The sequence below is a fragment of the Lissotriton helveticus genome, chromosome 9 (assembly GCF_964261635.1).
Source record: "Lissotriton helveticus chromosome 9, aLisHel1.1, whole genome shotgun sequence".
NCBI classification, from domain to species: Eukaryota; Metazoa; Chordata; class Amphibia; order Caudata; family Salamandridae; genus Lissotriton; species Lissotriton helveticus.
In genome coordinates this window covers 283,335,697-283,349,383 of record NC_136070.1, presented here as the reverse complement: position 1 = coordinate 283,349,383, position 13,687 = coordinate 283,335,697, and the positions used below count along the sequence as shown (strand labels likewise).

At 49.2% G+C, this 13,687-nt stretch overlaps 1 protein-coding gene across 2 annotated transcripts in view; it reads left to right on the top strand.

Annotated features, from left to right (window-relative positions):
* The window catches only part of CEP128 (centrosomal protein 128), a 704,507-nt gene that overhangs the window by 281,852 nt on the left and 408,968 nt on the right, over window positions 1-13,687 (top strand). The gene's annotated exons all lie outside the window — the stretch shown is intronic.

Below are 13,687 nucleotides of genomic sequence, written 5' to 3'. Positions count from 1 at the left end.
TCATTGGCTCCAGTATTGGTCATAAAGATGTGGTAGCCTCTCAATTGTGCCCTATTAAATGAATACAGTTGGTGATGCTTAATCGACACTTCTACAGTGTATTCAAGTGTGAAAGTTTGTAATAGACAGTAATGCTTTAGAATGGTAGCTGTAGATAAGTAACTTATTTATATGTTTCACTTTAAGTGGTATTAGACAGCCATTGTGTCTCTGTGGTCTGGATTTTTCTCTCAAACTGAAAAAGTCTAATATCATACAGATTAATAAAATTCATTTATTTGGAGCAGTGACAGTTTGGTGGGGCAGGCTTTCCCACCTTCATATAGTGTGCAGTACTTGAGAAGCTGTGCTTTATTTGTGGTCAGACATGACACTTGTTGGATAATTGCTGAGACTGCTACTTCTCATAGCCCTTGGTGTCGGTGCCTCACAGGGGACCTAACAAAGAGGTGTTTTCGAGATTTGAGACAACAAGAAGGATTTCATGCTGGTATAAATGCCTTCGACCAGGTTTACAGGACAGTTATCTGCTGAAGTGACAGGATACACTTTTCCAGATGTTTGTGTTCATGTGAGAGCATTTGCAAGACTGCATAGGTTGTATTTCAAGGACTGTTGAATATCGAATGGGCAGACAATTGTTGTTATGGAGGTTGTAATAATGGCATATAAGAAATTACTATACCGATGATAACTCATAAAGTTTTCACCTGAAGTCACACCATGATGTCTTATGAAGCAGCTCATCAAATTCAAACTGAAGATATCAGTATTACATCTGAGAAAGAGATGATATTAGAGCTCTCCTGAGAGGTATTCCTTTCAACGTTATTTTCAAAGAGACCATATTGACTTCACTGCAGAGATCTGCAAATCATTACTGCCTTGTCTCCGGCGCAAAAGCCTGGTTGTTCTTTTGAAGATTTGTGGCACCACATATCTTTCGTAATGTTTTCTTCTCTGCTGTCTTGATTTCACTTCATCTAAACATGTTTGCTTCTGGGATTAATACTGCATGCAAGTGATGAATTTATGTAGCTTTGGAATAACACAACTATACACTGAGGCGAGGGTATTTAGGAGAAAATCTGTTGTAATGGATTTTTCTAACAGCAAATTCCTCATCTTTAGACCATCCCTAGGTGCTTGACTAGATGCAGAAGATTTGAAAAGGCATAGCTCAGGTGCGCTGTGTGACAACGTGCTCACTTTGTGCCGCCCCTGAAGTAATGAACGTAGCTGCATATAAGCGCTATGTCTGCATGCGTATGTCAGTTCCCTTCCTTCCGTGCCTTCTTATGCAGATCCTGAAATCGCTTCCAACTTTTTGTTCCTCAGTTTGAGTTTTTTCCTTAAAGTCTACAAGTTTCCTGTGCGCAAGGGAACTATGTCCCCCTCTTAAAACGAAAGGGTTTGAGCCTTGTAGGAACTGTTGCGAACAGATATCTGTGGCTGGTCCCCATGAATTGCACTTCTGGTGTTTGGGGCACGAATCCAAGACCTTATGAATCCCAAAGCGATCCGGGAATGTGAAGCAAAGCTGAAACTCTTGGAACACCGAAGGAAGTCGAAGAAGTCCTGTTCTTAGCTGCGGGCCGTTCCCGCTTTCAAGACTGTTCCAGCGACAGGGCCCAGCCTTCCATCAAGTCAAATTGGAAGTGGAAGCACAATAAGGCAGAGTAGGATTTGTCTCCTGTCTCGTCACTCTCTATGCCTACGAAGGCACAAGGATGTCAGGGTGCCTCTTTGTCTTAGACGCTCATCGACGAGCCATTCTGCAACTGATCCGACGCACCCGTAGTATAAGGATCCATAGGCAATGTTGCCACAGGGTGCTGCCTTTAGGAAGGCATGTTACAAATATATGGCACTCTTCCACCTCTCTGTGGCATGCCTTCCTGCCCCAAGGATCCACTGAGGCCTCCAGTCGGGTTACTGTTTGTGGGTACATCCTCGGTTTTGTCCATGCCTCCTGAACCGGTCTTTGGCATCAATGCCTGCTCAGACAACTCCCAAGAAAGGCCTTGTCCCAATAGTTCTATTGGACTTCGAGACATATTTTTCCATGCCCCAGATTAAGTCACAGCCCATAGCCATATTTGACCAGGTCAAAGTTCAATCAGACTTCGACAGAACCATTCCTCTACTCTGAGCCGCACTCCAACAACTTTTTGCTTCCATCGCTTGAGTCACCGGCTCTTAGAGACAAAGAAGATGATAGAGATTTTTCCCCCCCACTTTATGATGAGGACAGTCTATATAGGAACATAAAGGTGGCCAGTGGGTTGGACATTTCCATGGATTCTCAGTTGGGTTTTCCACCTGGGCCATCAACCGAAGAGAGGTCTCCTTTGCTTTGGTGATGAGATGGGTAGCAGAGTTCTTAGACTTAAAATTGCCAACTATGGAGTTCAGCCCCTCAGCACTCTGCAGGCCCACCTTTCCAGACACCTTGTTACCGGGCTGTCCATCTAGGTTACATGATTAAAAGAGGCTTGTAGTCCACATTGGGGCAGAGTCAGCACATAAATATGATTGAATTGCAGGCAGTACATCTTGCCATGAAGGGGTTTCTCTCTTACATCTCAGACAGCGCCATTCATATTCCGTAACACTACAGCATCACTTTCCATTAGATCAAGACAGGCGATTCACCTAAGGCTGTGCACACTGCAACAGGACATTTTCGTGACCGAGGCTCACCTTTCAGGTTTCTCGGTATGAGGCTTATTGCTACTAGTCTTCCCGCAATGATGGCCTATGAGTGAGATCTACACCGTTAAACGACGGAGGTGATCTTCTCCATATTGGAGATTCCATAGGTGGGCAAAGGCCCAAAAAAGCAGTGACCAACATTTTGTGCCATACCCTTCCCTCTTAATGGGTTCCCTGGTTCAGGTTCAGTTGGTCTAAACCTCTGCTGTACAAATTTCCACTGATTCTGCTTCTAGTAGAAAGTGTCGGAGGGAAAGGCACAACTGGTCTGATAGGTTAAGTTTGGGAGAGTGGTGGCATCTCGTAGGCTAATATGTTGGCACTCAGCATGGGGGCCACCTCTTGCTCTTCCGCATGTGGTAAACATACTGTTGCTGCAGTATGGTCAGTTCCCTCCACCCAACTGCAGCTACATGTTTGGAGATGGAGCGAAGCGAGTTCTTTTCTGCTGAAGTTGTGGATGTCATCCTGGGTGTCGGGGAAACCTGCTACAAAATCCATTTATGCGGGTCGCTGGGACAAATTTGTTCAACGTTTCAAGTCTGAACATCTAGTTCATTTTTAGTATTACTTTTCCAGTGTTGTGCACTTCGCTCTGTCTCTTGCCCAGCACATTCTGGCCGTAGTGTCAGTTAAAGGCTGTGTGGCAGCCCTGTAGGCATTAACATGCCTTTCTGACCAAGGATTCTTGGTTAGGTCTACTCTTTTTTTAGCATTTTCAACAAAGTTTGCTTTACTTATTCCTTCCGACTCTGTTAATCGTTCCTCTGTGGGATCTGAATCTTGTTATCTTTCTTCATGGCATCCCCATTTACGCCGAGACACAGTTACACGGTTCAGCTTCTTTCTCTACAGACAGCTATTATGGGCTGTAGATTCAGCCTGTATGGTTGGAGAACTTCATGCTCTCTGCATTTATCCACCTTTCATGGTTTTCTATCCAGATAAGTTAGTTCCCCGTACCTGTCCATACTATCTACCAAAAATGGTTTAAATGAATGAATGAAAAACGGAAGATAGTGACTTGGGTAGACTTAAAGAGATAGGTATTTGAAAGTTTCTGAAAGGACATTTCTGTAGTTGCCCGGCAGAAGCCCTGTGGCAAAGAATCCCAGTGCTTCGCATCCAGCTGTGCAAAAGAGTGCACTCCTCATCTGGCTCTTTTGAAGCCTGGAGATCAACAGTTGCCTGGAACTCGAGGATCTCAGATGTCTCGCTGTGACATTAGGAAGATTCAGATTTTACAGATCTATGAATCCCTTCCCTTATAAAGCATGGAAACTCTGGACTGATGCTTTGAACGCAATCATTTTGTGTGTGTTGAGCCACTGCAGATCAGGTGCCAGTTGCTGCCTTTCACATTGGTCATTCCTTTCCTCTTCTATATCTCTCCTCCTCCTCATCCTAGTAAAGGGGATTGGCTACATAGAATAGACTACATTCATGTTGTGTCCTGTGGAAAAATACAAACTGGGGGGGCACTACCAACCAGAATATAAGATCCTTAATTATTGCCCGGCGATGTCGCCTCTTGAACCCACACAGAAGTTAAACTATTGAAGAGGCAGGCGCTGGAGACTGGAAGGCAGGAAACAAGGGTTTTTATTCTCTCCGGAGGAGAACACAACGAAACGGACAGAAGGTATCGTTCTGAGGTGCTCTAACTGCATCCCGGAGGCCTGGCCTCTTATACATGAGTTTATCTCTTTATTACATGTAACACATTCTCGTTGATACTTTGATGTACGGAAAGACATCCTCAGAATCCCCCCTTCCCAGCCTGTTCCCATGCAAGGCTATAGTGGTAGTCCCCGCCCCGTTCACAACAGGTGGTGATCATTGCGCAGCTGGGTATTCCGCCGATTCACGGAGTGTGCGGGTTTCGATCGGATCTCGTGGGGTGGGGGGGCTTTGATCACCTCGGGGATCCTTTGAGGAGGGAAGCTTCCTGTTGTATGGGGAGGGGCAAGAGGTTGGTATCGGCAGAGCTAGGTGTCGGTCTGGGAACGGGGAAGACAAACGGGCACACGGGGAAAAGGGGTTTGCATCAAAAGGGCCGGAGATCATGACGGGGAAACAGGGAGGTGTCGCGCTGGGAACAGGATGAGGGCCTGGGGCAGAGCAGCGCCGAAGAGGGGTTTATGACCCAAGGCAGGTGCAAGCAGGGGGTTGCTAGCGAAGTTTGGAGGGAGAGAGAGAGAGACGCGCTGGCTCTCGGCGAGAGCCGGGAAGCCATGGTGTCCAAAAATGGCGGCTGTTTTACGCGCACAAAAGGTTTAAGGAGAGCAAGAGGGCGCCGATAATGTTGACGGTTTTCAGCCTAACTTTTAACAGTCCTCCCTTTTCAACATATCTAGCCAACTTGCTTATTCAATGTCGATTTTCATCAAATTCCTAACTTCGGTATCATATAATGCCCTCATATGTTCGCTTCCAATGTCCACAGTTTTGGGAAAAATACAACTCGCACATAAAGAACACATAGGTGGCAAACATTGAATTCCTAAGCATAGGCCACATATTATAACTACGGGAATCAGGATAATGGTGAGCAGTCTCCAGCCCCAGCTTTTGACGGTGTCCCAGAACCAACCACCAAGCGACCATTCTTCTTGCTCTTGGTGGACTTCCGAAGAGAGTCTGTGAAGATGTTCGATGGCTTTGTACACTGAGGGTGAGTTGTCCGGTATGTATGTACAACAGCTGGCCCCAATAATGCGGCATGCTCCTCCACGGTCCGCCAGAACTACATCTAAAACGAGGCGGTTCTGAAGGGCCACCAAACGGACCGCTTGGAGCTCGGCAGTGTTGTTGGCAAAGATGCCCGCTGTGATGTTCATGGTTGTCTCGACTGCCTGAGTCAAATGTCGGATGGCACGGCTGTTTGCCATCGGGCCCCAGAGGGGGACGAGTCCTTTCATAGCATCGAGGAACTGTGCTCCTGTTGAGTCGGCTTGCTCAACGTCTTTTGCTCGTTTTTGCCTGTGGTGATTCGCTGGGGCCACATAAGTTGGAGGAAGGACGAAGGAGATGTAGCAAGTGCCCCCCCAGCCTTTGGGGAGCCAGGTGTAGGCCTTCGTGCCACAGATGAAATACATGTTTGGGGAGGACACAAAGGAAGGTGGATCCGTGGAGTCCAAAGTTCTGGTAAAGCGGCAAGCGCTGTGACCCACCAGCTGTGTCCCAAGTCCTTCTACACACATGTGGCCTGTGACGTTGATGACCGTCAGGGCTACAGTCAGAGTGGCAGCCGTTCGTTTCCGCAGATAGGAGAAGGTGGGTCTGGTTGGATTGTTGAATACCTGCATTTCGATTCGTTCTTTGGCCGGAATGTCCATTTGGATTGAGTCGCTGGGGTTCAGCGGGCAGAAGTGTGTCTTTGTCTTGTTTCGCCCGGCCCCATGAGAAGAATGTGCTGCAGCTCTGCTGGAGGTGGCATTTTCCGTATAGCTCTCTTGCAGGAGGATCAGCCAGGCAAGGCAGGAGCCGTGGACGGAGAAGGGTGAAGGGATGAATGGTATTGAATGTCCAGTGGCATGGGGTAGCAACCCACAGATCCAGCAGTTGGTGGCGTTGGTGGCAAGATTGTGCTGGTGAAGTAGCTGTACGAAAGAGTTGTTCCAGAACTCCTTTCGCCTCTCTCTTAGTTGAGGAGAGAGCGAAATTAGATAATGTTCCTTCATGGTGGTAGGCTGAGCAGTGGTTAGGAATGTTTCGTGAGCAGGTGTGTGTTCTTCCATAATCCAGAGCGTAGTCATGAGGAGAAAACAGAGGAGGATTACGATGAAGAGTGCAATTGTCTTTGAGCTATGGAGTCTGTCTGTTCTCGGATTTCTGTAGTGGGTATTTCCTGTTGTCTCAGTCGGCTTCTTGTTTGGCGCTTCCATCATCTTCTTATCTGGCGCTTCCATCATCTTCGTCTTCAAGGTGCTCGGTAGTGGGCAGGACCACAGACTCAGTTTTAGCTTCTCTCCAGGTAACCCTTGGTAGTTTGGGTCACCGTTCTGAGATTCTCTAACCTAGTCCGTGGCCTACTTAGCCGAAGCTCCCTCCTTTCGACGCAGGAAATACCCTTCTCGAGATGGCACAGTGGGGTCAGGATGTTTTGAAAGTTCAAGTGTCTCCGTATCAGGGTAGCAGTTCAACGATGGTCGGTCCCGGTTCAGGAGCTCTTCTTGGGTGTTGACGGTGTCTGTCGTGGCCAGGGCTGGAGAGACCTTTTTGCAGTGATGGGCGTGCAGCCAGTGTTTCTTCCCCTCCACTCGAAGTGCGGTCCGAGTGGTGATCAGCACTTGCCAGGGGCCCGTCCACCGGGGTTCCAAACTCTTTGATCGCTGAAAGTTTCGGATCAGCACGAAGTCCCCCGGCTGGATGGCGTGACCCGGACCCCTGGAAGCATCGGGGATGGCCTGCCGCACCTGCTGATGAAGGACAGACAAAGTTTCAGTCAATTTGTACAGATAATCAGACATTAGGACATCCGGAACGTCATGAATGGACGTTGGTTTCGGGGCAGACCAGACGCTCATGGGTCGGCCGAAGACAACTTCATAAGGGGTTAAGTGATGTCGGGTGGGGGTAGAGCGCATCGATAGCAATGCCAATGGGAGGGCGTCTGGCCATTTCAGGCCCGTCGTAGCCACTATTTTGGCCAGTTTAAGCTTTAGTGTGGCGTTGTGTCGTTCGACCAGCCCAGCAGATTGAGGGTGGAAGACTGCGTGGAATTTCTGTTTGATACCCAGCCCATTTAGGATGAGCTGGATAACGTTGGCTACAAAGTGGGGGCCATTATCACTCCATAAAACACGACAGAGGCCATAACGGGGGAAAAACTCTTTTAACAGGACCTTTGCAGTGGCCATAGCGGTGTTGTCACGGGTCGGATATGCTTCCACCCATTTGCTAAATGCGCACACCACAACAAGTACATATTTCAGGCCTTGGCATCTGTCTAGCTGGATGTAGTCCATCTGCAGGACTTCAAATGGGTGGTTTGGGACCCCAAATCCCCCCCGGGGTACTACAGTTCCCTTCCCGGGGTTGTGTTGCAGGCATATTAAGCATTGTTGGACCAGGCGTTTGGCGGAATCTGGGATCTTGTCATTGTGCCAAACCCTGGAGACAAGTTCGATCATGGGGGCTGATCCTATGTGGGCTGGGGAGTGTGCCATGGATAATATGGGAATCAAGTATGAATCAGGTAGTAACCATCTGTTCGTGTCTTTTGTCCGCCAGCAGCCTTCATCGTCTTTCAATCCCACCCGTGCCCATTCAGTCAATTCGTGTTGTGTGCTAGCCATTTGTATGTCTCTAATTGTGTCCTTGGCGTCAGTCCAGTTTTCTGCTTGTGACCTGGTCACGTACATACGTGTTGTCGTTCTATTTTCTGCTGTCGTTCGGGCGGTGATGTCGGCTAGTGCATTTCCCTGTCCAATAATGTCTGTCACCTTCTTGTGTGCCTGGCATTTGATAACGGCAAGTTTGTTGGGGAGGAGGACAGCTTCGATTAAGGCGGAGACTAAATCCCCGTGCAGGATGGGTGTGCCGTGTGAGGTCAAGTATCCTCTCTCCCTCCAGAGGAGCCCAAAATGGTGAACCACCCCGAAGGCATACTGGCTGTCGGTGTAAATGTTCGCCGTGGTTCCTGTTGCCAGGATGCAGGCTCTCGTCAAAGCAATCAGTTCCGCTGCCTGGGCAGATCGCTGGGTGATGCGGGCTGTTTCTACTACAGTTCGAGCTGTGGTGACTGCATAGGCAGCGGAAGTGGTACCATCGGAGAGCTTGATGCAAGAACCGTCCACCCACAACTCCCCGTCGGGGTCAGGGAAAGCTGTGTCTCTGAGATCGACCCTACTCCTGGTCTGTTCGTCCGTAAGAGTCACGCAGTCATGTACGGGGTGCACATTGGGGTCGTTCTCTGGCAGGGGTAACAGAGTTGCTGGGTTCAGTGTGGTGCATCTTTTCAGGGTGATATGGGGGGCAAGCAAGGTTAGTTCGTATCCAGTCAGTCGTGCACTCGTCAGATGTTGCGTCTTGGTTTGGTTCAGGAGGGTGTCGACTGCATGGGGTACCAGTACCGTGAGGGAATTCGAGAGTACAATCCCCTCACTCTGTCGGATAGAGACTGCAGCAGCAGCTACAGCTCGAAGGCAAGCAGGCAAGGCTCTGGCGACAGGGTCAAGAGTGGCAGAGAAGTAAGCGCACGGTCGTTGCTTAGGACCGATGGCCTGGGTCAGGACAGATAAAGCGCACCCCTCCCTTTCGTGAGTGTAAAGGGAGAAGGGCTTTCTGTAATCAGGGGTACCCAGGACAGGGGCTGAGCAAAGGGCATCTCGTAGTTCTGTGAAGGAGGTTTGACACTCAGGAGTCCAAGGGAGTGGGAAAGGGACGTCTTTGTTCAAGAGAGAGAGCAGTGGTTTTACAACGAGGCTGAAGTTTGGCAACCATTGTCGGCAGAAGGAGGTGAGGCCTAATAGGGAGCGAACCTGCTTCTGGGTTTTAGGGACAGGGGTGTCTAGAATGGTCTGGATTCGATCAGGGGTGAGTTTCCTTCCATCTTTGGACAGAAGGTGGCCTAGGTAAGTGACCTGGGGTAGGCAGAATTGCAACTTCTTCTTGGAGACCTTGTGGCCATTTTCCGCAAGGAAGTGCAAGAGTTGAATGGTGGCGGTAACCGCTAGAGGGGTGGTGTCGGCTGCCAAAAGGATGTCATCGACATATTGTACCAACACCACCCCGTCGGGTAACCGGACTTGGTCTAGTTGCCTTTTGAGGGCCTGGCTGTAGATGCTAGGGCTCTCCGTGTAGCCTTGAGGGGCTCGGCAAAATCTATATGAGCGGGATTTTAGGGTAAAGCCGAAGAGATATCGGCTGTCGGGGTGGATGGGGATGGAGAAGAATGCGTTCTTGAGGTCGATGACGGAAAAGGTGGTTGCAGTGGATGGAATCAAGGTCAGGATGGTGGTGATGTCTGAGACCACAGGGTACTGGGGTACTACCACTTTGTTGATCTCTCGGAGGTCGATGATGAAACGGTATGCTTTCTCATCTCCCTCTCCCTGCTTCTTGATAATGGGCAAGATAGGGCTGTTGCAAACGTTGCTAACCACTTCCTCTACCACTCCTGCGTCTATCAGTGACTGGATAATCATTACCAATGCCTTCTCGCCCTCTGGCGATATCCGATATTGTGGGAGTTTTGGGAGTGTTGCATCTGGTCGGACAGTAATGTGCACTGGGTCAATTAACATACGCCCTACGTCCGAATCCGCTTTGGCCCACAGATACGGAGGCAGGGTGTCAAGTAGGGACGCGTCGACGTCGGTGATGGAAAACATGTGTCGGGGGGAACAATGTTTAAGCAGAACGGGGTTGTCGTAAAGAAACACTCGAACTCCATCTTGAGAACACCTAATCGTCGCTCGGAAGTGTTTCAGTAAGTCAAGTCCCATAATGGCGTCAGGGCTATTGGAGGAGAGCAAGAACGTGGTGTCGGTGGTGTTGTTTTCTACGTCAAAGAGAATCGGGGCAGACAAAGGGTTGGTGGAGGGCGTTCCATCGAAACCTGTCGATGTTATGAGTGAGCCAGACAAGGGTGCCCTTGGAATCAGTCGTTTAGATAACGCACTATGTGTTGCGCCAGTGTCTACCAGAAATGGAGACTTGGTACCCAGGACCTTAGCAGTGACATAAGGGCCCTGCTGGTCAACATAGAGCTCGACTGGATCCCTCCCTCGCCCTTGGCTGTCCTATGCAAAGGTGTGAGTGTCGTCATAGTCAGATTGTTGATATTGGTTCTGTCTGGGTCGATCGAACGTATTCGGTCTGCTTGATCTGTCATTAGTCGCGTCATTTGGGGGCCCTCGTTGTGTTCCCCTAGGTCTCGGTCCGTTTGCTACCTCCCTGGGGTCTCTGTTCCTGATCATTTCCAGGAGAACTGGGCACTGGGATTTCCAATGGCCAGTCCCTTTGCAGAAAGCGCACTGGTCATCTCTAAGGTCTGTGCGTCCGCTGTAGGGAGTCAGAGTGCGGTCCTGGGGTAATGCAGTCTTAGGGACGTTTGTCTGGTAGTTTCCCCGGTATTGGTCTCGTCCTATAGTCACCCCTTGCAGTTTGGCAATCATCACCCTCTCCTTTAAGTCTTTCTTCTTTTTCTCTGTCGCCCTATCGTTTTCATTTTTCTGATGCTCATAATATTGGGCCATCTGAAGAATCGCTGTAGGTTTGGAGGCTGCCCAACTACTCTCGCTGGCCTGTAGTTTCTGGGAGATGTCCAATGATAGGCCCTTAACATAATTCTGGACAAACAGATGGTGTCCGGTTGCAGTGGTCATGTCCTGGCCGCTGTAATCAGAGAACACCGTTTCAAACCGGGAGAAGTATTCCGATACATCCTCCTGGGGTTTTTGGCGACAGGCTGTTACTATCGACCAGTCCACTTTCTTTTCTGGGATTAGGGTTTTTAATTTCTCTACAATTTTATCTGGGAGGTCTAGAATGGATTTCAACGGCTTTTGTCCTGGTCCCCGTTGTTTGTCCAAGTCATCGAGCTGTGGCCAGGTATGTCCGAACAGCTCAAGGTGGTCGACTTTCCGGATTTGCTTCCACACATCAGCTGGTAGACATAACCCGAAGAACAAGTCGATGTCAGCCAGGGTCATGATAGTCGAACCCAGGGCTGTACCTAATTCAGTATAGAAGGCAGTGGGGTTTTTTCGTAGGTCGGGTAGAGATTTCCGGAATGTCAGTATCTCTTGCCGGTCCCATGGCTGGTAGACCCAGTTGTATACTACCCTTCCCTTCGCATCTTGGTTGTTTGCATCATCGTGAGTCCCCGTACCCCGAGGAGGAACCCAGTAAGGGGCAGCCTCACGTATCGGCATCATGGTGTTAGATTGCTCGGTTGGCGGTTCGGTCACTACGGGGGCCGCGGATTTAGCTCCCGGCTTTCGTTCAGTGAGGTGGCGGAAAACCTCAAGCGTACGCGTAAAGAGGTCCGACACATCACACTCGCCCTCATCCCCGATATCGACCTTCCGGTACAGGGTCCTTAGGCTCTCGGGACCTTTGTCTCGATATCGGTCCTCGTATGCATTCAAGACATGATAACACAGTCGTACGGTAAAATGTCGTCTGTGACTCCCTGTATACGAGCTGAACATATCTGTGATGTACTCTTCATCATCCTTCCTTTCTACCAGTGTCCTTGCTATTTTGTCGATCCCCGCTCGCTCATCTTTGTCTAGCCTGTTTGTTCTTGCAAGGCCAGCCCCTCGAGTCTCATGCTCGTCTAACGTTGTCGTTGATGTGGGTTTTAATACAAGGGGTTCGGCTGGCACAGAGGCCATTGGGGCCGACGCTGCGGCGGTACCTTCGTTTGTACCTGGGGGTGGCGCGTGCTGCGCCAGGGGCCGAGAAGGGGCATATGGAGGGGGCATGTAGATGATAGGGGGACCTAACAGCAGGTCCTCATTGGCTTGTCGTTTTGAGGGTAAATCAGGGTAGAGCATGGAGGGGGTTCTAACCGGACACTGGCTTGGCGTTTCCCTTTCTAGTTTCTGTTTAGCTTTCTCTCTTTCCTCTATCTCCTTTTTTAGCTTCTGAGCAGCTAGGTGGGCTGCTTTTTGCAGCTCTTTTTCCAACCTACTCTCAGTTTTCTTTTTACGTTGTTCAGTTTCTTTTCGCCACATGCCGAAGCTATCAAGCATAGTGGGTGTTGTCTTGTTTTTACCTAGGGCAGTTTCTAGCATTTTTATTTTATCATCATCGAAGGATCCTGTCAGGGGCCATTGACTTTCTTGACCCTGTTTTGTATATTTATGCCATAGTTTACTATAGGCAATAGCGGTCAATCCATGCTTCATGAACATGTCCTTATTAGGGGTGCCTTCCAGTGGGGCTGGATGGTCCATCTCTAATAAGCGGTCCGGGCTAAACAGGCTACCAATCAGTGGGGAGAAGACAGACATGACGGCTCGTAACGAGGGACTAAAAAGTCAGCACTGCCTATCTTATCACTAGGTGCAAAGACTGGACAGAATATTTCTATTCTACGTTGTTTGCAGGCAGTGAATACCTCATGGATCACAATAACCAAAGACCAACAAATAACAATGGGGAGAATGAGTAGGTCCGCAAAGATCTGCGTTACCTACCTTTTTCGCTATCTGCAAAAAGGGTGGTCTCTTCCCTGTTTGCAGACAGGGAATCTCCAGGAAACAATAATTTTGCGAACAACAGTTCAGTTTCAAGCAATTATAGGGTGAGGGAGAAAAAAATAAGCACGGCTGCTACCCTACCTATCCTCCACTGCTTGCAAAGAGAGAGACCTTTGTTTCTCCGTTTGCAGACAGTGAATCCCTCGTGGATCAAGATAACAAAAGACCGACAAATAACAATGGGGAGAGTGAGTAGGTCCGCAAAGATTTGCGTTACCTACCTTTTTCACTATCTGCAAAAAGGGTGGTCTCTTCCCTGTTTGCAGACAGGGAATCTCCAGGAAACAATAGTTTGCGAACAACAGCTCAGTTTCAGGTGACTATTGAGTGGGGGAGAAAAATAAGCACGGTTGTCTGCCCTACCTATCCTCCACTGCTCGCAAAGGGAGAGCCTGTTGTCTCTCCGTTTGCGGACAGTGAATCTCCAATTAAACAAAAAAGAGCAATACTAGTATTTAACAATCAAGCAAATTTTCCGCAATTTGTCGTGGTAACACGACCTTACCCGGACCGCATGGACAGTTTCCTGACTTCCGAATCCAGCGCCCGATCGTCCTCTCTTCTTCGTTATCCTCGCGGCACTCCTGATGGTTCCCAGTCAGGACCGTAGATCACTCGAGAGAGGTCTGTTCGGAACCAGTGAAGTTCGGATGATCGGCTGTCAGACGAGGGTCTATCGGACAGACGCGTTCCCGATCGTTGCAGTCGTTCACTTTGTCGTCAGGACCTCTCCCACTGGATCCATGGGTCGCTGA